Below are 26,332 nucleotides of genomic sequence, written 5' to 3' on the forward strand. Positions count from 1 at the left end.
TCAGTTAGGAAAAGAAGAAATCAAATTGTCCCTGTTTGCAGATGACATGATTGTATATTTGGAAAACCCCATTGTCTCAGCCCAAAATCTCCTGAAGCTGATAAGCAACTTCAGCAAAGTCTCAGGATACAAAATTAATGTGCAAAAATCATGAGCATTCTTATACACCAGTAACAGACAAACAGAGAGCCAAATCAGGAATGAACTTCCATTCACAATTGCTTCAAAGAGAATAAAATACCTAGGAATCCAACTTACAAGGGATGTAAAGGACCTCTTCAAGGAGAACTACAAACCACTGCTCAGTGAAATCAAAGAGGACACTAACAAATGGAAGAACATACCATGCTCATGGATAGGAAGAATCAATATCGTGAAAATGGCCATACTGCCCAAGGTAATTTATAGATTCAATGCCATCCCCATCAAGCTACCAATGAGTTTCTTCAAAGAATTGGAAAAAACTGCTTTAAAGTTCATATGGAACCAAAAAAGAGCCCGCATCTCCAAGACAATCCTAAGTCACTTCTCATTGTTTCTAAAGTGAACGCTCTTAAGCGAGAAGATGTAATGCTCCTCTAACCTGGCCCACATACTTGGGGGTTCAGAAGTTAGAACCATCTCAAAAAATCGTCTTGAAGACATGCCTGAGGAATCAGCATTCTTCAGAGGATGAGTCAGGGTAACCAGATGCACTAAGTGTACTTAGCACTAACTAAACAATCCTTGAGGCAGACAGAAATCAGTGATCAGTAAAAGCCATTACTTAAGCTAACTAGCCTGCACTGTTTGTATGTGAATGAAAGAAAGGAAAAAAGAAAAAGCTCTAAATAGAAGTCAGCAGAAGATTGAGAGCCAAAGACTCTGACTAGGCATCAGAGAAAACGACTGCTATTCATGTACTAAGTACATGAACAAGGTGCTAAGTGAATGATTGTTTCGGAAGATTTTATGACATGGTTAAGTTGGATGTCCTACTGAGCATTTGGATTTAACACATTTTTTGGTCTTGCTAGTAGTCATGTTTCAGGGAAATAAATCCCTTGCAGAAAGTAGGTCTAAAGTACTTCTACTAATAACTTCTTCTACCTTAAAATGGAGATATTTTGAGTTTATACAGTTTAAAAAATGTATTAATTTCATTTCTTATTACAGGTAAGCACTATTTAAGTATTCAAACAAACCATCTAGGACCCATTTAGGTTACAAAAGACCCATCTAGGGCATATTTATTGAGATTTACTGTTTCAGAGAGAATGCCAAATTGATACGAACTCTTCAGATGTCTGTTCTAACAATTTTCAGTTCTGAGAACACAAAATGGCTATGGACAATCAATTGTGGCACTTGAAACTGATTTGGTTCCCTTTCCAGCATCCATCCTGAAATAAAACAAGTAGCCTCATATTGAAAATCATTAGCAATCTGAACAATCAGCTTTGCAACTACCATTTAACATTCTGTCATGGAGTCCGGTCCATGATGCCCTTGAAATATCACGAGTATCTCTTCATTTGTTCATATGTACAACCTTCATTTTCATTCTGTGTCATTATTTCTTCTACTCTAAACTGCAGAAATTGTCTTCTAAATGGTTCCATTGCTTTTTTTTCTTTTTATTCAAAACTGTGATCCTAAAATCTTTTATAAGCTACCACTTCCTGAGCATCTACTATATGCTGCATATTCTGTGTCATCCCGAAAGCTTGATACAGAGAATTGAATCTAGTCCTCACAGTAATTCTGGGAATTAGAAGATGATAATGTAGACTGGTTCCTTCAAAGTTTATTCTAATTTTTTCCCAACGTGCCTTCCTGGGCTGAGGTAGGCAAGCTAAATGCCACATTACCCAGACTATTCCAGTCCAGGTTGCGGATGTCACTTTGTGCATTGTTCCCATGTGTTCATGCAAAACTTGAATTAGAACTGAATGAAGTCAAGAGACATACAGAACTCGAAGTCCCCATTTACCTGTTGTAGGGTATGGCAGAGATTTTGTGATGCTGGACCTGAGAGATGTAGTGGTGACTTGTCAATATGGCAGTAGCTTCCTAATCATGGCAGGAGCAAACGTTTCTTTCCATGGTGGTCTAGTTCTGCAATGTGGCTTTGGGCAGCATTTTAAAACATTTATTATAAAGACCATTCTCTTCTTCCAGTGCTTCCAAAAGTCACTTAACATTCTGCGTAACTCTCTTCATGCTTAAACTATCCAGAATGGATTATGATAACTGCAACTGAGCAACAACCTGTATATGCAAATATATTCCCACTGTACATCTGACACAGAATGGTTACATTTCTGTTAAATTTAACAGGTAGTTAATAGTAATTTAGGGTTCAAATTGAGGCAGAACTATCTGAACCATGCTTTTCACCATGATGTTCTAATGTGTGTGTACTTTCACTAGTCCATTCTCCCACTATACATTCCTTACTGCTAAAAACATCATTTGAATTTTTCTTGTTATCAAAAGCCATTTTTAGTTTATCCCAAGCTCCTTTCTTGTGTTTTTTCTTATTTTTTTGGTCAGATAGTTAATTAGGTTCTTCTTAAGACGTTTAGAACACCCATTTGTGAGGCTAAGTTCCATTTGTCAGGGCAAACACAGATTGCAGGTAGCCCTGGAGCTGAGGAATAGCTTTGATTTTTTGTAAAAATCTGTGCATCTCCAGGTTTAGGATTAATTTTGTGCTGCTGTGTAATCTCATATTTCTCTTTTTCCGTGTTGAAGACCTCACCTTCTTGGTGTCTGGGCTTCCACAGTTTCTTCTTCTGGAAGTAAGCATCAGTAAGGTGTTTAGGGGTTTTTACATTGCTGATATCAATTTTGGTTGAGGTGGCAATGACAAATTTCTGGTGTGTTCTTAGTAGAGCAACCTGATTGAGTACCAGAGGTCCAGTCACAAGTAACAAGCTACTAGCCAGCTGCTTCAGGAAAACCACCCTCTTGCACCTGTGGTGTCCAGTGAGGATGATCAGAATGGTCCCGGGGGTGTTGCTGGCTCACAGTTTTCTCACATGCTGACTGAAGGGTTTTTGCTGTGGATCAATAGCTTTCAAAGCACATCTTCAGTAGGACAATATCTAGGCGTTTTGTGAAGTTTAACCACCCAGGTACCACTGTTCTTGTCACCACCAAATGGTTTTGCAACAGTTGCAAGAACCTTCTCCTTCTTTTTCTTTTCACCCTTGGATTTAGCGGCTGAGTACTTCCTCTTGTACATGGCCTTTCTGGAATACATGGCAGATCGACAATACCTGCCAATTCCTCTGACAAGGACAGGATTGCGGCTGCAATGGGGCTTCCACTTCTTGGGCTTTTTAGCCTTGAGGATACCCTTTTTTACGTTGGCACCAGCATCAGCCTTCTTGGCTTTGGGTTTCTTCTCTTTAGTATCTGGCTTCTCAACTTTTTCACCGGCCATGCAGATGGGAAAGAGTTCGTGTGTGTGTGTGTGTGTGTGTGTGTATGTGTTTGTTTTGGTTTTGTTTTTTTTCTCCTGCAAAGCACTCTACATTCCAGTGATGCTGAACTTATTCCTAGCCTTGCCCATCTATGTTGTTTTCACCGTAATTCTTTCAACTGGAATCCTTTGCATTCACTTAACCCCCCCAAAAGTCTGTCTATAGCTTGAGGAATTTATTCTCAGATTATATGTTCCTCTGAGAAAATTGTAGTGTGCAATTATCTTTTCTTCTTAATTTCATATCTCATAGTATATCATTTCTTTGATAATTATACATATTATGCCTTATCGTATTTCATTTACCATTATCTTATGCATTGAATTTTTAAGATCTGTGTCCATTTTATCTTTGTGGCTAGAAAGAAGGTTATTGGCACATGGACTTCTTATAGCTCACTAAATGCTACTTACCAACATAGATCATAGCAAATCCAGGTGATTGGCTTCTTTTATTCATATAGAAAGTTTAAGATTATGGTTTTCAGTTGTAACTCTCACAAGTGTTCCATGGAAAGCTCCTTAAAACATAGATTCCTGAGCACCACTCTAAAAGTCTTACTCAGTAGGACAGGATCTGAGAATCTGTATTTTTAATGAGCTCCTGGGTAAAGTAAATGCTCCTAATCCTAGGACTACACTTTGGTCCAGTGGTAAGAATAGTGGTAATTTTTATAAAACTTTATATTATTTGTCACAAAAACTATTTCATTTGCTCACTACAATAGCTGTTAAATTTCTAGTATTATCCCCAATAAAAAAATTAAGACTTTATGAAGTATAAATCATTCCCTCTGGTCACACTGCTAATAAGTACACGAACCAGATTTCTAACTCACGTTCATTAATTCTATGAGAGGAAAATAAAATCGTGGGACCCCATACTCACTAAGCCAAAGGAAAAAGTCAATCTGGGAGCTGCATCATGCAAAACTGCCCCGCATTTTCTTCCTAAATAGATAGCTACAAAGATAAAAGGCTACATACCTGTCTCACAATTTGCTCACAATTCCTTGTGGGCCTCAAGGTCTTTTCCCTAAAACAGTTCTGTTGAATTTCACACTGACAATGTAACTTAACAGCTTATTTTCACAAGTACTGGACAAAGGACAGGACTTACAAGTCAACCCTCCCCTGTGCACAACTCACCTGAGGCAAATGCACATATGATAGTTTCTTCTGCTCTGTGCTGACTTCTGGAAAAATTCACTGAGTACCAGAGAAATGCATAACTATTTTCCCACTTCCTCCTCGTACATGTAAAATGTGGATTCAGTAAATGATCAAAGACTAAAAGAAATGAAACTGTTTGTGCCTTTTTTCTACCTTATCTACCCTTCCTTTTTCTTTTCCTTCTTCTTTCCCCTACTGCTTGTCCTTTCCCTTTTAATATATATATCCCAAAACCCTCTTTGGAAAAAGCACGAATCAGAGATGTTTCTTGTGGTTTTGTGTTCCTTTTTCCTGGGCATATCCTCAATCTTGATGAAATAAACCTCTAAAATGATGGAGACTCACCTCAGTCATTTTCTTTGATTTACAATTCCAAATTCTATTCTTTTCCTTGATTCCATACTGCCACTTCACTCTCTTAGAGCTTGAATATAATATATAGCAAATACTTTTTCGTTAAAATTAGTTTATTTCTTTCCATCATGAAGATCAGAAATAAAATTTTCTTATCATAGATTTATTTAATAATTTTTGGTTATACTAAATTTATATAAAAGGAGTGAAGAATAAAAGACAGTTGTATACAACTTTGATCAAATAAAAAATCTTACAGAAGAAAAGGGAGGGTGGAACGAAACAGGAAGCATATATTCACATCTCCCTGATAATCCGGAAAAAAGCTAGAAAATTGAATACATGAGTCAAGACCATTTTGGTTGCATATGACAGAAATCTAATCAGTTTAAGCAAAAAATAGAAGTTAAGGAGGTTGAGCTTCATTTAAGGTTGTATCTAGGTACTTAAACAATCCTGTTAATCTTCTCATTTTCTCTTCCACTGTCAGTAATTCTTTTCTCTGATATGAAGTATTCTCATATAAGCTATATTCTCATGGTGGCCAGAGGGTCACCAGTAGCTCCAGGGATGAATCTTAGTAGTTAATAAACCCCCTGAGAGAGACAGTCTTTCCTCATAGTTCCTGTAAAAGTTGTCAGGCTCACATCCGTTTGCTCTGATTAGCTCAATTTGAGTCATATATCTGCCTAAGAACCAATTATTGTGACTCTTTAGAGTGCAGAATACCCAAATGAGACACAAAGACTGAAAATGCTGTTGATACTAAGAGTCTAACTTTGTAAAATATTTGAAGAGATTTATTCTGAGCCAAATATGAGTGACCAGGACCCGTGACACAGCCCTCAGGAGATCCTGAGTACATTTGTCCAGTCTAGAAGGCGGGACAATTTGAAGTGGGAGAATGGGGGTGAGGGAGGGTTCCAGGTCATACTTAGATGTAGATTCAAAATTTTCCTCATTGGCAATTGGTTGAAAGAGTTATTGTCAATAGAAAGGAATGGCAAGGAATGTCTGGGTTATGATAAAAGGCTGTGGAGACCAAAGTTTTATCGTGCAGATGAAGCCTCCAGGTAGCACACTTCAGAGAAAATAGATTGTAAATTTTTTTTTAGAAATCAGATTTAAGGTCTGTGTTGATGTTAATGCTGGAGGGTAAATGAGGCATGTCTAACCCCCCATTTCCCATCATGGCCTGAACCAGCTTTCAGGTTAAATTTTAGAGTGCCCTGGCCCAGGAGAAAGTCCATTCAGATGGTTGGAGGATCCTAAGAATTTTATTTTTGGTTTACTTTTGTTAACAGGTAATTTTTTAAATGGGGCACTATTACCAAAAGTCAGGAAGTTTTCCAAAGTAGGCAAAAGCAAAAGATGTCTAACAGACCACTATTCGGATATAAATTACAGGAAAGTCAATATGAATCTCTATATAAGGAAACACTATGTTGGTTTAGGAGTTTGAAGAAAGTAATCATGCATGTGGATGAAAGTATGCTGATTAGATGTTTTATGAAGAGGCTTCCATGACGTCAAAGAATTGTAGTCATTTCAACACTACAATTATTGTTTTTCTAAGAGATTACAAACAACAAAAAAAAGCCTAAGTAGAAATAAAAGGGCACACCTATGAAGAGAAAATTACTAATATTGATGTTTTTCGGGTATCAGAATTGTGACTGGTTTTTATGGTAGGCTGTGTTATGTTCCAAATTATTTTCTGCCTCCTCCCTTGTTGGAAGATTACACATTTCTACATTTCATCATGTGAATTTCAGTGTCTTTCTATGGAAGGCATATACTTCCCTATCTCTTACACCATAATTGTTCAAATGATTTGCTCTAACCAAAGGAATGTGAGTAGAAGAAATAGTATGTCAGTTGTGTGCAGAAGCTGCAAGGTACACTGTTGGTTTTGGATTGGTCTCCTTTCCTCTGTCACAAAGATAGGACGTTCTCAATAAGGTCTTTAGGCTCCATTTTCAGCCTGGATCCTGGAATAAGGAAAAAATGTGTGACAGGAGCAGAAATACAGCTAATTGTATTTGTTAATACAATTATTGTATTGTATTAATTGTATTATTAGCTGAAATACAGCTAATACAAAAGGAAAAGAAAAAAGGATAAAGCCAAAAAAAAGAAGTATTTGTTCTTTAAAGCTATTTGAAATTTTGAGAAGGGAGCATTTGGTATAGCAACCTAAAAAAGAAAAAAAAACTGACACAATCTTATGTAAATTTTGTTAAATGACCTGGAAAAAGGGTTGCATAGTTTTCCATACAATTTGCAGATAACACTTGGCCATCCTGAATAATGAAATAAAAACAAGAAAATTACCTGAGCCAAGTCTCAGCATTATGCTAAGAGTGTTTCCTACTTTATTTTCAGTATCTTATTTGATCCTCTCTAAAACTCCATTAAAACATTATTAATTTATTTACATATACAGAAACTCACTGGTCCAGAATTATATATCTACTGCCAGACAGATTAAAACCTTGGCTTCAAGTGCCTGGCTTTCAAGAATGTACAAATTTTGGAGTGAATAGATAATACATAACACATGTACTAAGTGCTAACCCCCAAAATGGTAATGGAACTATGGACCCTAAAAATGCAGAAATTACTCTAAAAGGCATAGAGAAGAGCATCTTTCCTAAGACACCTGAGTGAAATCAATGAGAACACTATAGACATGAGGAGGGAAATCTGAAAGGAGATACGATTAAAATCTAAAAAGTCATGTGGACTGTCAAAAAATAAACACGGTCTCAAATATAAATTTAACTGTAATCAGTTATGGTCTTTTGTTACATCAATACATTTAATTTAGAGTTAATAAAGTTATGCTATGATTAGAATTATGTCTCCCCTCTCCAAATTCATACTTGAAGTCTTAATTTCTACTACCTCAGAATGTGACCATATTTGGAAATAGGGTTGTTGCAGATGTAATTAGTTAATGTAAGATGAGGTCATACTGGAGTAAGGTGGGTCCCTAATCCATTATGTTGGGTGTTTTTACATATAGGAGAAATCTGGACACAGGCATGCACACAGGGAGAACACCATGTGAAGATGAAGACAGAGATCAGGGTGATGGAGAAGAAACTCGGGAACTTCAAAGATTGCAGACAAACCACTAGCAGCTAGGAAAGAGACCCGGACGGACCCTCCTTCACAGGCCTCCGAAGGAACCAACTCTGTCAGCAACTTGATCTGGGTTTTCTAGTCTCTAGATCATGAGACAACACCCTCTGTTGTGTAAGACACTTAGTTTGTGGTATTTTGTCACAGCAGCCTTAGCTAACAAAGATAAATGGATTATTAACTTAGAAAATACATTGTAAATGTAAAGAACACATGTCACTTTGTAGTGATAATAATTTAATAGAATAAAAAGTTTGTATAAATTCATAAATCATAAAGCTATAATGAGCTGCAAAGGAAAACTGTAATATTATTGTTCATGCTTTCAGTCTTTGATGATTTCAGGGAGGAAAACCTGAAGGAAGGAAAAGATTTCATTTTGTTTTATTTTAAAGGAATAAACATTGGTGATTGCTTCGATAATTACATATTAAGCTATAATAATTTTCTAAACTTAATTTTTAGACTTTGCCAAGACTGTCTAATATCTTCTAGTAAATTTTTAGTTATAAAATGTTAGCATAGTGGGAAGGGCAGAAGTATTTTGGCCTCATGTAGGAATAATATACATTTTTATACCCTCCAGCCTTCAGCTAAAAATGGTGCCCTGATGGCGGGAGAGAGTTAATTCACATCCCAGATGCTTAACTTACTCCCTGAGAGTAGATTACTCATTGGCAGGACACGGTAATTCTTCATTTTAACCATTACTATAGCATTTTGTATTGTCAAGTGCTATGTGGTTTTGCAATCCTTAAAATCCCTTGGTGAAGTAAAGGGGATGACAAACAAAATTATGTCTGATTTACAGACTGGGGACCTGGGACTCAGTCAAGAGACAAAGCCGTCATTGGTAAGGGCCATCCCAGAAGGCAGGAGCTCTGGCTCAGGTCTCTGTTTATCATTTGGAGTGCAGGAAAAAAACCTGAGGGATATCAGCTATGCATGCAACTTCTTATATTTCTTGGAACTTTAGCTCCCCACCCAAGCTGATTCTTGGCAACAGCCATCTGTCAAAAAAAAATTAAAGTGACAAAGAAAGTTAAGTACAAATTGTGTACAGTGTGCTAGAATTTTAGCTATTCAGGGTTAGAGATGTCTACAAAAGTAAAACAAAATACATTGTAACTTAACATTGACTCTCCTAAACTATATCACAAAGACTAAGGGCAAATATTCTTTACAATCTGCCACTACTTTCACAAGTTAACCCTGTTAAAAGCATCAGTGGAAGGGCATTAAGGGGCCAGGAGTTGCTTAGAAAAAATTCAAAGAACAAATTTTCTGTTACTTAGTATAATCTCATCTAAATCCGTATGAATTTGAAAAAAATTAATATCTCTACCTTGTCACTTAATGATGAGATCAAACTGCCACTTAGCATTTATTCCACCAAGCATATTTTACCTACTATCACAGCTATAAATTCAGCATTTGTCAAGTTGTTGCTTATAAAACAACGCTGGGCTTTTTGCTGTGAGTGTTTTGAGGGAATACGCTCATATTTCAGCCTGCAACCCAGGATTCCAGTTTTTGAAAACTGATAAAAATTTCAAAATGAAATATCTAAAAAAGAGTTCTTTAGAAGAAATCAACATTTGGCTCTCAATTGGAATCAGACATTAGACTATAAGGTCAGGGATGGCTGGCTAGTTCTCAAATTCCTGAAGTTGAATGTTGGCATTTCATGTCTGCTTTCAGTTGACTTTAAGATACAAGCAGCCAAAACAGATATGATTTTATGTAATTTAATGTTTACTTGCTTTGATTTTATAAAGTTTAAAATGTTCTAACCCATTTTCCGGCTGCCAAGCAGAGATCTAGTGTGACCCTGGTGTCCCATTGATTCTAAAATCAATGATTGTGCTACTAGTGCTTAGAGAGCATGATTGCACTTTCTTTTTTTTTTTTTTTAATTTATTTATTATTATTATACTTTAAGTTGTAGGGTACATGTGCATAACGTGCAGGTTTGTTACATATGTATACTTGTGCCATGTTGCTGTGCTGCACCCATCAACTCGTCTTTTACATCAGGTATAACTCCCAATGCAATCCCTCCCCCCTCCCCCCTCCCCCCTCCCCATGATAGGCTCCGGTGTGTGATGTTCCCCCTTCCTGAGTCCAAGTGATCTCATTGTTCAGTTCCCACCTATGAGTGAGAACATGTGGTGTTTGGTTTTCTGTTCTTGTGATAGTTTGCTAAGAATGATGGTTTCCAGCTGCATCCATGTCCCTACAAAGGACACAAACTCATCCTTTTTTATGGCTGCATAGTATTCCATGGTGTATATGTGCCACATTTTCTTAATCCAGTCTGTCACTGATGGACATTTGGGTTGATTCCAAGTCTTTGCTATTGTGAATAGTGCTGCAATAAACATACGTGTGCATGTGTCTTTATAGCAGCATGATTTATAATCCTTTGGGTATATACCCAGTAATGGGATGGCTGGGTCATATGGTACATCTAGTTCTAGATCCTTGAGGAATCGCCATACTGTTTTCCATAATGGTTGAACTAGTTTACAATCCCACCAACAGTGTAAAAGTGTTCCTATTTCTCCACATCCTCTCCAGCACCTGTTGTTTCCTGACTTTTTAATGATCGCCATTCTAACTGGTGTGAGATGGTATCTCATTGTGGTTTTGATTTGCATTTCTCTGATGGCCAGTGATGATGAGCATTTTTTCATGTGTCTGTTGGCTGTATGAATGTCTTCTTTTGAGAAATGTCTGTTCATATCCTTTGCCCACTTTTTGATGGGGTTGTTTGTTTTTTTCTTGTAAATGTGTTTGAGTTCTTTGTAGGTTCTGGATAATAGCCCTTTGTCAGATGAGTAGATTGCAAAAATTTTCTCCCATTCTGTAGGTTGCCTGTTCACTCTGATGGTAGTTTATTTTGCTGTGCAGAAGCTCTTTAGTTTAATGAGATCCCATTTGTCAATTTTGGCTTTTGCTGCTGTTGCTTTTGGTGTTTTAGACATGAAGTCTTTGCCCATGCCTATGTCCTGAATGGTATTACCTAGGTTTTCTTCTAGGGTTTTTATGGTATTAGGTCTAACATTTAAGTCTCTAATCCATCTTGAATTAATTTTCGTATAAGGAGTAAGGAAAGGATCCAGTTTCAGCTTTCTACTTATGGCTAGCCAATTTTCCCAGCACCATTTATTAAATAGGGAATTCTTTCCCCATTTCTTGTTTCTCTCAGGTTTGTCAAAGATCAGATGGCTGTAGATGTGTGGTATTATTTCTGAGGACTCTGTTCTGTTCCATTGGTCTATATCTCTGTTTTGGTACCAGTACCATGCTGTTTTGGTTACTGTAGCCTTGTAGTATAGTTTGAAGTCAGGTAGCGTGATGCCTCCAGCTTTGTTCTTTTGACTTAGGATTGTCTTGGAGATGCGGGCTCTTTTTTGGTTCCATATGAACTTTAAAGCAGTTTTTTCCAATTCTGTGAAGAAACTCATTGGTAGCTTGATGGGGATGGCATTGAATCTATAAATTACCTTGGGCAGTATGGCCATTTTCACGATATTGATTCTTCCTATCCATGAGCATGGTATGTTCTTCCATTTGTTTGTGTCCTCTTTGATTTCACTGAGCAGTGGTTTGTAGTTCTCCTTGAAGAGGTCCTTTACATCCCTTGTAAGTTGGATTCCTAGGTATTTTATTCTCTTTGAAGCAATTGTGAATGGAAGTTCATTCCTGATTTGGCTCTCTGTTTGTCTGTTACTGGTGTATAAGAATGCTTGTGATTTTTGCACATTAATTTTGTATCCTGAGACTTTGCTGAAGTTGCTTATCAGCTTAAGGAGATTTTGGGCTGAGACAATGGGCAAGCTGCTGGGTAGATGTGGCCTTTTTGAGTTGGACCAGTTTTTACTACAATGAGGCAGAAGAGTTTAGAATCAGTGTAATAACCTATTTAAATTGATGTCATTCAGGTCTAGAATTCTACTGGCAAAAAGACTTACAGATGAAATTTATTGTTTGAGGAGTAACAATTTTGGACACAGCTACCACAAATCTATGACAGAGAATATGCCAATGTTATTTTAGTAAGTTTGCAATTTAATAAAATAAATACAATAATTAGACCTAATTGTATGATCCAAATCACTGCTTTTAAATCAATTATAGAATTTTTTTATTTGGTGGCACCTCTTAGTATCTACTGAGCTAAATAACTTTCTGAAAGAATAAGCAAATTGATTATCATCATACGCTATTATATGTAATAAAAGGGGAAGAGTCCTCAAACGTTCTTTTACTTCGATTTTTAAGATAAAATCACACCCATTGCAAATGTTTGGCAAGAAGCTTCTACTTTAAGGAGAAACTAAACTTTAAAAGAATATAAATTATCAATTTTGAACAGCATTTTTTTTTTTTTGAAATTTTTTTCTTTCTTTCTTTTTTCTTGGCCAGCCACCTTGACCTTACAGTCTAAGGCCCAAAATTTCAGTTGAGACTCAAAGGTTGACTAATAACATTGAATTCACCATTTTAACTTTTTTAAAGTGTACAACTCAGTGGCGTTTTTTATATTCACCATGTTGAACAATCATTTTCAGGGTTTGGGGGTAAGGAGGAAAGAGAAGTGACTACATGATGGCTACAGGATTTCTTTTGGGGTGATGAAAGTGTTCTGGAACTAGATAGTGAAAATGATTCCTTACTAGTGTCCCATCAAAAAAAAGAGGTAGAAGGAGCAAAAAGAACTATACCTAAAAGAACCTCAGTCTCTGTGTTCCAGGGTTGTACTCCACCTCAGCTTACAGATTAGGGTTGGGGCCAAGGTTGCCTTCACGTGTGAGCAGTAGGAGGCAACTGGAGGCCCCATGTGGCATCCAAAATCTATTGGAGTCCAAAAACAAGAAGAGAAGCTTAGCTTTAGTGGACACAGGTGCATAATGAACATTAACTTGTGCTGTGGTAGATTTAGCTAGTGTCTTTTTTTACCATCCTTTATACACTGATTCACAGGACCAATTTGCTTCTCCTTGGAGTGGCCACCAATGGCCATTCCAAGTGTTGCCCCAGGGTTATCTACATACCCCACTATTTGTCATGGAATAATTGCTAGAGATTTAACTTGCAGCCCAATGCCACATTCTGTTAAACAGTTTCATTACCTTGCTGATATTATGCTAACCTCCAAACACTTGTCATTGCTACAGCAACACCTTGATGCCTTGTGCACTCATCTCTAATCCAGAGGAGGAGCCATTGAACCACAAAAGATATATGACCCAGGATCAGCTGTGAATTTCCTAGGGGTCACTTAGTCAGGTAAGATGTGCCTTATCTCAAGCATAGTAATTGAAAAAATACAATAATTTTTCACACCTAAAACAGTTAAACAGTAACAAAGTTTCCTAGGTCTTTTGGGATACTGGTGGGCTTTCATTCTATATTTAGCTCTATACCAACTAGTAGAACAGGGATCTAGTGGGTGCTGGAATAAAAAACATGAGGAAGCATTTGAGAAGGTTAATTTACTAATGACTCAGGGAAAAAGTCTTATGTTTCTCTCTTCCCAGAATATCAATGTCTACAAATGGGATCATTATCCCTGAGTGAACCAGTTGGTCCCTCTGACAAGTCCATCAAGGGAAAGCAGTTCCCCTAGGATTTTGATCACAACTATGGAAGGATGCTAAAATCCACCATTCCCCAACTAAGCAACAGATCCTAGGAGTATACAAGTCTTGCAGCAAGTTAAACCCGTAACTACTGCTTTACTGGTAACAGTAAAAACAGGCCTGCCTATCACGGGGTGAATAGAAGGGTTGTTTGCCAGGCCTGCCTCAACTATTGACCAGGCCTCCACTTTACAAAAGTGTCATGCATACCTGCAACAATGTAGCTCCCTCTCCACCAATCCCCTGGGAGATAAACCACATGCTATTTTAGGGCCAGTACACTATCAGACCAGTACTGGTCCTACTCTGGAGCCCCCCTAGTACTTCACCCAATTTTTAGTAGGATTGTTTGTCTTTCAGTTGTTGAGTTGTAAGGGTTCTTTATGTATTTTGGATATTAGACCCTATATAATATATGAGTTGCAAATATTTTTTCATATTACGTAGGTTGCCTTTTCACTTTCTTGATACTGTCCTTTAATGTACAAATGTTTCAATTTTTGAATAAGTTCAATTTACCTATTTTTTTCCTTTGGTTGCTTGTATTTGTGGTGTCATATCTAAGACTATCAAATCCAAGGTCATGAATGTTTATTTCTGTTTTCTCCTAAGAGTTTATAGGTTTAGCTCCTACACTTAGGTCTTTGTTCCATTTTTTGCTTAACTTTTGTATATTGTACGAGAAAATGCTTCAATTTCATTCTTTTGCTTGAGAGTATCCAACTGTCTCAGCACCAAATAGCCTATTGTTAAAGAGACTACTTTTTCCCATTGAATGATATTGGCACCCTGGTCAAAAATCAATTCACCATGTATTGGTTTGTTTAAAGATTCTCAATTCTATTCCATTGATCTATATGTCTATCCTTATGTCAATACCATACTCTTTTGATTACTGTAGCTCTGTAGTAAGTTTTGAAATTAACAAATGAAGTTCTGTAAGAGTATTCTTCCTTCTTAAGATTGTTTTGGCTATTTGAAGTCCCTTGCAATTCCATATGAATTTTAGAATAAGCTCTTCTATTTCTGCAAAAAAAAGGTCATTGCAAGTCTGATAGGGATTATGTAAATCTGAATGTTATTTTAGAAAATATTACTATTGGCCGGGCGTGGTGGCTCACGCCTGTAATCCCAGCACTATGGGAGGTCAAGGCAGGCAGATCACAAGGTCAGGAGATCAAGACCATGGTGAAACCCTGTCTCTATTAAAAAAATACAAAAAATTAGCCGGGCGCGGTGGCGGGTGTCTGTAGTCCCAGTTACTCAGGAGGCTGAGGCAGGAGAATAGCATGAATCTGGGAGGTGGAGCTTGCAGTGAGGTGAGATTGCACCACTGTACTCCAGCCTGGACAGCAGAGTGAGACTCGGTCTCAAAAAAATAAAAAAATAAAAAAATAAAAAAAATTACTATTTTAACTATATTAAGTCTGCAAATCAATGAACACAGTATATTTTTCTATTTATTTAGTCCTCTTTAATATCTTTAAGCAGTGTTTTCTGGTTGCCAATGCAAAAGTCTTATAACTTTGTGGTTAAATATATTCCTTCTATTTCACTCTTTTGGGCTAGTATAAATGGAATTGTTTTCTTAATTTCCTTTTTGGATAGTTAATTGCTAGTATATAGAATTACAACTGATTTTTTTGTATGTCGAACTAATGTTTTGCAACTTTGCTGAATTAATTTCATGAATCAATTTACATTATAGTAACTAATCAAGCACAGTAGAGAATGGCTTAATAATTTGGGTTCAGTAGGCTAGTAGAAAAAAAAAAACTACTGTATTTAAAAAGAAGAGAAATATTTTCTTATATTTTTATTTAAATTAATATTATATCTGTCATCATATATCTCTTTCACACAATAAAAGTGTATTTAAGAAAAACTCTCTGGCTGTGACCAAAATAATCATAATGTACACTGGCTTTCAGAATGACTATTTTTTATGTCAACAAAATTGTTTGTCTGGTGGATAAATAATAAACCCGCCAGACCAAACCTACGAATCATTGGATAAATTTTTTTTAAAAACCTAGGAGTTAAGAAAAACATATTTGAATTAACAGGAATAGTTTTAAAAATATTCAAAGGCCTATTTTAACACTTTAAAACTTGCAGATATTTCTTGTGCAAAAAAATTTCAGTGCGTGTGAGGCTATATGCCTTCTCTGCTGATCTATTAGTCAAAACTTTATAGTATTTACACACAAGCTAAAACCAGAGCACCAGAAAATCTACCACCACAAAGAAAACAAATACATGAAATTTAGGTCCTAAAGTGTTAAGAAAATTTGATCAATAAGCAAAGATTATTTATAAAACATTTAAAATCTTAGAGATAAGAGAGAAATGACCAAATGCCATGGAAAGAATCTAGCTCAGAGCTAATTTTATGATTTAGAAAGGGTAGAAATGAGAATTTAATTCTCTAGCAATAAAGAAAAAAAATGAAGGCAGAAATAGATTGCTTCAGGGATAAGACTGATCACAAAGAAAAACTTTAGGAGCTAGATGGTTAATGCCAAATACAGGAGACAAAAACCTGGGTAGAATCAGATTTCAAATTAAGAGCTTCATAAACACAGTAAGTGATGTATAGGGAGCTTAAACCACATAACTGTGAACCTATAACGTATCTAATTATGATACTGGTAGTACCTGATGTCCCTACACAGTAGTGTGAAGTAACTATGTAAAACACTTTCGTAGATAAATGAAAGTAAAAAAGATGAAGGTTTATGGCAAAAATGGCATGTTGTTTAAAATAACTTTTTGTTAAGGCTAAGTTCCCTTTAATAGTAATAGTAAAGTGACCCGTTAGTTTTTTTTAATGTTGTTGTTTGTTTGTTTTTGGTGTTGCTATAAGATGTTTTATCATGCCGATCTGCTAGTGTTTGAAACTACCATAAAATGATGCTATAAACACCTTTACGCAAATAAACTAGAAAATCTAGAAGAAATGCATAAATTCCTGGACACTTACACCCTCCCAAGACTAAACCAGGAAGAAGTCAAATCCCTGCATAGACCAATAGCAAGTTCTGAAATTGAGGCAATAATTAATAGCCTACCAACCAAAAAAAGCCCAAGAGCAGATGAATTCACAGCCGAAATCTACCAGAGGTACAAAGAGGAGCTGCTACCATTCCTTTTGAAACTATTCCAAACAATAGAAAAAGAGGGACTCCTCCCTAACTCATTTTATGAGGCCAACATCATTCTGATACCAAAACCTGGCAGAGACACAAAAACAACAACAACAACAACAAAAACAAAATTTCAGGCCTATATCCCTGATGAACAGCGAAATCCTCAATAAAATACTGGCAAACTGAATCCAGCAGCACATCAAAAAGCTTATCCACCAGGATCAAGTCAACTTCATCCCTGGGAGCAAGCCTACTTCAACATATGCAAATCAATAAGAGTAATCCATCACACAAATAGAACCAATGACAAAAACCACATGATTATCTCAATAGATGCAGCAAAGGCCTTTGATAAAATTCAACAACCCTTCATGCTAAAAACTCTCAATAAACTAGTCATTGATGGAACCTATCTCAAAATAATAAGAGCTATTTATGACAGATCCACAGCCAATATCATACTGAAGGGGCAAAAGCTGGAAACATTCCCTTTGAAAACCAGCACAAGAAAAGGATGCCCTCCCTCATCATTCCTATTCAACATAGTATTGGAAGTTCTGGCCAGGGTAATCAGGAAAGAGAGAGAAATAAAGGGTATTCAAATTGGAGGAGAGGAAGTCAGATTGTCTCTGTTTGCATATGACATGATTGTATATTTAGAAAACTCCATTGTCTCAGCCCCAAATCTCCTTAAGCTGATAACCAATTTCAGCAAAGTCTCAGGATACAAAATTAATGTGCAAAAATCACAAGCATTCCTATACACCAATAATAGATAAACAGAGAACCAAATCATGAGTGAACGCCCGTTCACAATTGCTACAAAGAGAATAAAATACCTAGGAATACAACTTACAAGGGATGTGTAGGACCTCTTCAAGGAGAACTATAAACCACTGCTCAAGGAAATAAGACAGGATACAAACAAATGGAAAAACATTCCATGCCCATGGATAGGAAGAATCAGTATCGTGAAAATGGCCATACTGCCCAAAGTAATTTACAGATTCAATGCTATCCCCATCAAGTTACCCTTGACATTCTTCACAGAATTGGAAAAAACTACTTTAAATTTCGTATGCAACTGAAAAAGAGCCTACATAGCCAAGACAATCCCAAGCAAAAAGAATAAAGCTGAAGTCATCATGCTACCTGACTTCAAACTATACTACAAAGCTACAGTAACCACAACAGCATGGTACTGGTTCTAAAACATATATACAGACCAATGGAACAGAACAGAGGCCTGAGAAATAATGCTACACATCTACAACCATCTGATCTTTGACAAACTTGACAAAAACAAGCAATGGAGAAAGGATTCCCTATTTAATAAATGGTGTTGGGAAAACTGGCTAGCCATTTGCAGAAAATTGAAACTGGTCCCCTTTTTTACACCTTATACAAAAATTAACTCAAGATGATTAAAGATTTAAATGTATGACCTAAAACCATAAAAACCCCAGAAGAAAACCTAGGCTAAATACCATTCAGGACATAGTCATTGGCAAGGACTTCATGACTAAAACATCAAAAGCAATGGCAACAAAAGCCAGAATTGACAAATGGGATCTAATTAAACTAAAGAGCTTCTGTACAGCAAAAGAAACTGTCATCAAAGTGAACAGGCAACCTACAGAATGGGAAAAAATGTTTGCAATCTATCCATCTGACAAAAGGCTAATATCCAGAATCTATAAGGAACTTGTTAAACAATTTTACAAGAAAATAACAAACAACACCATCAAAAAGTGGAGAATGAAGGATATGAACAGTCACTTCTCAAAAGAAGACATTTATGCGGCCAACAAACATATGAAAAAATGCTCATCATCACTGGTCATGAGAGAAATGCAAATCAAAACTACAATGAGATACCATCTCACGCCAGTTAGAATGGTGATCATTAAAAAGTCAGGAAACAACAGATGCTGGAGAGGACGTGGAGAAATAGGAAAGCTTTTACCCTGTTGGTGGGAATGTAAATTAGTTCAACCATTGTGGAAGACAGTGTGATGATTCCTCAAGGATCTAGAACCAGAAATACCATTTGACCCAGGAATCTCATTACTGGGTATATACCCAAAGGATTATAAATCATTCTACAATAAAGACATATGCACATGTATGTTTACAGCAGCACTATTCACAATAGCAAAGACTTGGAACCAATCCAAATGCCCATCAATGATATAATGGATAAAGAATATGTCACCATAAAAAAGGATAACTTCATGTCCTTTGCAGGGACATGGCTGAAGCTGGAAACCACCATTCTCAGCAAAGTATTGTAGGAACAGAAAACCAAACACTGCATGTTCTCACTCATAAGTGGGAGTTGAACAATGAGAACACATGGACACAGGGAGGGGAACATCACATACTAGGGCCTGTTGGGAGGTGGGGGCCTAGGGGAGGGATAGCATTAGGAGAAATACCTAATGTAGATGATGGGTTGATGGGTGCAGCAAACCACCATGCCACGTGTATACCTATGTAACAAACCTGCACGTTCTGCACATATATCCCAGAACTTAAAGTATATAAAAAAGGAAAGTTCAGGTCAACATCCACCAATGTAGAAAATCATTTAGCACTCAAAATTTCAGAGGGCATTTATACCTAAAGGTGAACTCTGCCTCCAGCAAAGTCAACATGGGAATAGATTGGGTATCTTAAAACTAAAAATGTAAATTAGTGGATGATTATTTCTTTCAGGAAATGGTTTTTCATTTACAAAATTTTTATACATGACATCCTTCTTCTAGTAATTGAAATGATCCCAATGTTAAAAAAAATTTCATAGATTATTAGAACACCTTTTATACTAAGGTGAGATAAACTCAGGAGGATATTCATTCTTCTATCCAGTGGACATTGTAATGCAATCCTGAGGTTCCTTTCAATGAAGGACTTACAGCCTCAGCTGGTGGAGAGTGATGTTGACTGACAGCTTTGAACAGTCAGTGCTTTCAAAAGATTGACTCAGCTGCAGAGAGCCACCTTGCACTATGTCACACTCATTCCTGGATAGCCCACATCCAGTGACTGATCTAGGCAAAGGTATAAAGGCCACCTATCTTGGCCCAATTTAGAACAACTCTGAAGGTCCAGTCTGTCTCCAGAGTGCCCCCTAGGATTGACTGAGCCTGCTGTTGAGTTTGTATTACTGCTCAACTTCTGCTCAATCCTTCTTCCTCCCTCTCCATTTTTAGTGTTGATCTCAAAGATTCTTAAAAACATTCTTCATGTTAAACTGTGTACCAGAGGCTATTTTCCATAGATCCCAACATAACATTATAGAAAATGCATCAGAGATAGTAGAATATTGAAGAAAAATGAAAAAAAAATGAAGGACTTAGATATTAGGGAGTATAGAATTAAGATTCAAGCTAATTAAATACAGTAGTTTAAAAAACGTTTATGTATAATCTAAACGATATGACTTTCAATTTTTAACATAATTTTTAAATTATGTTACTGGAAGTAAAAAAAAGGTATTCCCTTTACCTCCTCCCATCTATAAGAAAATATAATTTATATGCACTTTATTATTGATGAATAAAATAAGAAATACTAATAAAACTGAAAAAAGTGGAAAAATGAAACAGGGAAAGGGCAAAATTCTATGATCATTTTACTGTACCAGTTCATCTATAGTTCTTTTCCATTTTCACTTCTAATCCTGTTCTATACACAGACGCTTTTTTTCGTCTACTTTTACCAAATCAGACATTTCCTAGAGATTGTTGTTGACTCTGAATCACAAACATGTATTCTTGCCACAGAAAGCACATTGTAAAGTTTAAACATGGAATCCATTCTTATACAGCCTAAGTAGCTATATCCAAGTTTTAAGTTGTTTATGATTCATAGCATAGTAGTTTTCCAGGGCTGCCATAACAAAGTACCACAACTGGGTGGTGTCTTAAATGACAGAAATTTACTGTTTAGTAGTTCTGGTGATTAGGAGTTGATCAAGATATGGGAAAGGTCAGTTCCTTTTGAGGGCTGTTAAGGAGAATCTGTACCATTCTCTCTCCTAGCTTCTGGCATTTTCTGGCAATCTTCAGTGTTTCTTTTCTTCAGGAACACTAAGACACCCTGATCTCTGCCTTCGTCCTCACTTGGTGTTGCCCATGTGTGTATGTTTCTGTATCCAAATTTCCCCTTTTATAAGGATGCAGTCATATTGGATTAGGACCCACTCTAATGACCACATACTAACTTAATCATCTGCAAACACATATGAAAAGATTTTTTCATCTGTACAAGTTGCAAGAAGTTCTACTAACATGTACATTGAGAGTAGCCTAATACTTCCAATAACATTGCTATAATATTTGTGTATATATAGTATATATATATTTTTTTCTGATGGGCTTCATCCAAATTGCTATAATATTTAGCCTGAGCAATAAGAAAACATCTTATTTTGTTGTACAGCATTTCTTATGTTACCAACAACTTGTCATGAGCAAAATTTAACTCAACAAATCAACATATATTGACTGATTGACTGTAACATGCAAAATATTCTGCTATGTATTTTGGGTAATATGAAGACATATAAAAGGAAGACCTTCCTTTTGAAGACTTTATAATATTGTGTTTATATAAACACCAAGGATAAATAAAACAGACACACAGACCAATGGAACAGAATAGAAAGCCCAGATATAATGCCACACCTACAACTATCTGATCTTCAACAAAGTTGAAAAAAACAAGTGATGGGGAAAGAACTCCCTATTCAGTAAATTGTGCTGGGACAACTGGCTAGCCATATGCAGAATATTGAAACTGGATTCCTTTCTTACACCATATATAAAAATCAACTCAAGATGGATTAAAGACTTAAGTGTAAAACTCAAAACTACAAATTCTGGAAGATAACCGTAGCAATATTCTGGACATAGGAATGGGCAAACATTTAATGATGAAGACACCAAAAAGCAATCACAACAAAAGCAAAAATTGACAAATGGGATCTAATGAAACTTAGGAGCTTCTGCACAGCAAAAGAAACTATCAAAAAAGTAAATAGATAACCCATAGAATGAAAGAAAATATTTGCAAACTATCATCTGACAAAAGTCTAATATGCAGCATCAATAAGGAACTTCAAATAATTTACAAGAAAAAAACAGGACTTCATTAAAAAATAGCCAAAGAACACAAACAGACACTTTTCAAAAGAAGACATACGTACGACCAACAAGCATATGAAGAAAAACTCAACATCACTGATCATTAGAGAAATGTAAACCAAACCACAATGAGATACCATCTCATACCAGTCAGAATGGTTATTATTAAAAGTCAAAAAATAACAAATGCTGGCAAGGCTGCAGAGAAAAAGGAATGCTTATATACTGTTGGTGGGACTGTCACTGTCAATTAGTTTGACTCTTGTGGAAAGTGGTGTGGTGATTCCTCAAAGAGCAAAAACAGAACTACCATTTGACCCAGCAATCCCATTACTGAGTGTATAACCAAAGGAATATAAATCATTCCACCATAAAGACACATGCAAGTGAATCTTCATTGCAGCATTATTCACAACAGCAAAGACATGGAATCAACCTAAATGCCCATCAATGACGGATTGAATAAAGAAAATGTAGTACATATACACCATGGGATACTATGCAGCCATTAAGGAAGAATTAAATCATGTCCTTCGCAGGAACATAGATGGAGCTGGAGGCCATTATCCTTAGCAAACCACTGCAGAAAAGGAAAACCAAATACCACATGTTCTCACTTATAAATGGGAGCTAAGTAATAAGAAGTCATGAACACAAAAAGGGGAACAACAGATACTAGGGCCTACTTGAGGGTGGAGGAGGGGAAGAGAGACAGGATCAGAAAACATAACTAGTGGGTACTCAGCTTAGTACCTGAGTGATGAAATAATCTGTACAACAGTCTTCCATAACACGAGGTTACCTACATAACAAACCCGCACATGTACCCCGAACCTAAAGAAAAGTATTTTTTAAAAAACAAAACACACCAAAGATACAAAAGACATTTATGTTCACTGTCTGCAGTTTCAGAAAAACGTTACATAGTTCTTCAGTTTGGCCCACATCTCATCATTGCAAAATTTGTTTGTACTCTGACAGCTTAAAGTTGTAAAAATTCCTTGAATCTTGAAATTCTATGAATTTATACAATTAATTACATTGAGAATGACTGTAATAGAACAAGTACTTATGAACTGTTAAATTTAAAAACTGGTTTATTGTGGTTTAAATAAAATAAAATAATAATCTATTTTCACCAAGTTTTAAATTGGTAAACTACTGTGTTGCTCTAAGATCAACAGTTACATTTATTTGACACTCAAGAAAAATTATCCCGAGGTATCAACTTCATGTTTTTAGTTGACAGTGAAGTTTTAGTCATAGAATCTGGGTAACTTCCTGCTAAATAAAAACTTTTTTATTGTGGTTTAAATAAAATAAAATAATGATCTATTTGCACAAAGTTTTAAATTGTCAAATTCATTGTTGCTCTAAGATCAGCAGTTACATTTATTTGACACTCAAGAAAAATTATTCCCAGTTATCAACTTCATGGCTTTAGTTGAGAGTGAAGTTTTAGGCATAGAATCTGGATGAGTAATTTTCTGCTAAAAATTTGCTCTGTGACCCCTTACCAAAAAACATGCAATACATCATTATTTTTACATAAAACACAGCATGATTAATGCTATGCTCAATTTGTTGTCTCACAATTGCTTAAAAAAACAATAATAATTTAGGCAAGTAAGAACTACTCTCTAAGAAGATAGGCTTGTGTCATGTTCCACATAATCCTATAGATTACACAGATCCTATTGACTTCTAAAGCAATCTACAAGATTAATTTTAAAATAAGATAACTTTTATTTTTGGAATAATGTCTTTTTTATAAATCACTTTGCTATCAGATTAAAGACATATTTAAACTCTGAGAAGATAAATTTCAGCATTGAACTTTTTTTTTAGGCTTACTAAGTGTCTCTGCTTATATTTATTTATTCACTTATTTATTATACTTTAAGTTCTAGGGTACATGTGGACAACGTGCAGGTTTGTTACATATGTATACATGTGCCATGTTGGTGTGCTGCACCCATTAACTCGTCATTTACATTAGGTGTATCTCCTAATGCTATCCCTCCCATCTCCCCCACCCCATGACAGGCCCCAATGTGTGATGTTCCCCACCGTGTGTCCAAGTGTTCTCATTGTTCAATTCCCACCTATGAGTGAGAACATGCGGTGTTTGGTTTTCTGTCCTTGCAACAGTTTGCTCAGAATGATGGTTTCCAGCTTCATCCATGTCCCTACAAAGGACAGGAACTCATCCTTTGTTATGGCTGCATAGTATTCCATGGTGTATATGTGTGACATTTTCTTAATCCAGTCTATCATTGATGGACATTTGGGTTGGTTCCAAGTCAGATGAGTAGATTGCAAAAATTTTCTCCCATTCTGTAGGTTGCTAGTTCATTCTGATGGTAGTTTCTTTTGCTGTGCAGAAGCTCTTTAGTTTAATTAGATCCCATTTGTCAATTTTGGCTTTTGTTGCCATTGCTTTTGGTGTTTTAGACATGAAGTCCTTGCCCATGCCTATGTCCTGAATGGTATTGCCCAGGTTTTCTTCTAGGGTTTTTATGGTTTTAGGTCTAACATTTAAGTCTTTAATCCATCTTGAATTAATTTTTGTATAAGGAAGGGATCCAGTTTCAGCATTCTACATATGGCTAGCCAGTTTTCTCAGCACCATTTATTAAATAGGGAATCCTTTCCCCATTGATTATTTTTGTCAGGTTTGTCAAAGATCAGATGGTTGTAGATGTGTGGTATTATTTCTGAGGGCTCTGCTCTGTTCCATTGGTCTATCTCTCTGTTTTGGTACCAGTACCGTGCCATTTTGGTTACTGCAGCCTTGTAGTATTGTTTGAAGCCATGTAGTGTGATGTCTCCAGCTTTGATTTTTGGCTTAGGATTGTCTTGGCAATGGGGGCTCATTTTTGTTTCCACATGAACTTTAAAGGTGTTGGGTTTTGAGGGTGGATGTCTTGTGGATAGCTTGATGCCTTCCCCTTAGTAAAGAGTTCACAGGAGATCTGGTTATTTAAAGAGTATGGCACCTCCTCCCTCTCTCTCTTGCTCCCTCTCTTGTTGGCTCCCCCTTTGCCTTCTGCCATGATTGTAAGCTTCCTGAGGACTCACCAGAAGGTGGTGGTAGCACAACACTTCTTAAACAGCCTGCAGAACCATGAGTCAAATAAACCTCTTTTCTTTATAAATTATCCAGTCCAGATAGTCTTTTATAACTATGCAAAACAGACTAACATCCTGGGAATAAAATATATTAATGGATCAGTATAATACTATTTTAGTTGTGTTGAATTTTGAGCTGAAGAAGGCAGCTGTTCAGTATTTTTACAAACATTTTTGTCAAAGTTATGGAAATTAGCCATCCCTTTCAACCTTTCTAATTTGAAGCAATCACTGTGTTCTGCAGAATACATTCTCAGAGAATGGGTAAATCATTATCTCCCTTGGGATCTCTGGTTCCAAGCCTTTGAAAAAGGGGAAATCTTCCAGTTTTACAAAAGTTAATTGCCAGTGACTAGTCTACACGGACATGATTAGGAATGCAAAATGGGGCATATCTGGGATCTCCTAACCATCCCAACTTAATCATTATTTTTATTACTTGTTTCCCTGTGAATTGTGTTATTAAAGCTGAACTGCTACATCATCGATTGTATTTTATAAATTGTTAAATTTCCCTGTTATCAATAATGTCACTTTTAGTTCAATTAGCTGAGTTTTCTTTGCATCAACATGTTCCAACTTCAGAATTGTTTGCTCTTTTTTCACAGAGGAAATGTCTTTTGAAAGCTTTACTGACTCCAGGCAGATTTCTTTCAACAATTTCTTGCTTCTTGTGGTAAGTTTGTTCCAGAGAAAGATTAATAGTCTAAGACCCTCTATCTTATTCATATTTTTAATAATATATAATGTTTTCATAGTCTTTCATGTTGTTTGATTTTATTTATATTTTTACTCATCTTTCCAAAGAGATAAATATGTGTGTATATATATATATACATAAATATAATGCCTTTTCTATTTTACTATTGTATTTTTTTCTGCTTATCTCTTCTGTAGTTCTCTTAAAATTATTAATTTAATATTACAGAAAGGCTATCATTTTAAAAACAAGATTATTTACTCTCCCAAAAATTTCAAAATAATTATGCTTCCCATGCAATGTTCACATATTGAATTCTCAACTTTGTTTTTAGGTGACAAGAAGTTTATATTATTTTGTTATAACAGTAGTATGAAAATTTATGTATTTTTACTAGTTCTGGTTTAGAA

The 26,332-nt window shown here is 36.1% G+C and overlaps 1 long non-coding RNA gene and 1 pseudogene across 1 annotated transcript; one reads left to right on the plus strand and one right to left on the minus strand.

Annotated features, from left to right (window-relative positions):
- Positions 1–2,459: 2,459 nt before the first annotated feature.
- Positions 2,460–4,537, minus strand: LOC123573600 (large ribosomal subunit protein eL6 pseudogene; annotated as a pseudogene).
- A 3,485-nt stretch (positions 4,538–8,022) lies between these two features.
- LOC102143797 (uncharacterized) lies at positions 8,023–26,292 on the plus strand. The gene is made up of 3 exons (XR_277248.5): positions 8,023–8,257; positions 13,327–13,438; positions 25,831–26,292. It is a non-coding gene; the product is annotated as an uncharacterized lncRNA (long non-coding RNA).
- The last annotated feature ends 40 nt before the right edge of the window (positions 26,293–26,332 follow it).

This window comes from Macaca fascicularis, chromosome 5, assembly GCF_037993035.2.
Source record: "Macaca fascicularis isolate 582-1 chromosome 5, T2T-MFA8v1.1".
NCBI lineage: Eukaryota > Metazoa > Chordata > Mammalia > Primates > Cercopithecidae > Macaca > Macaca fascicularis.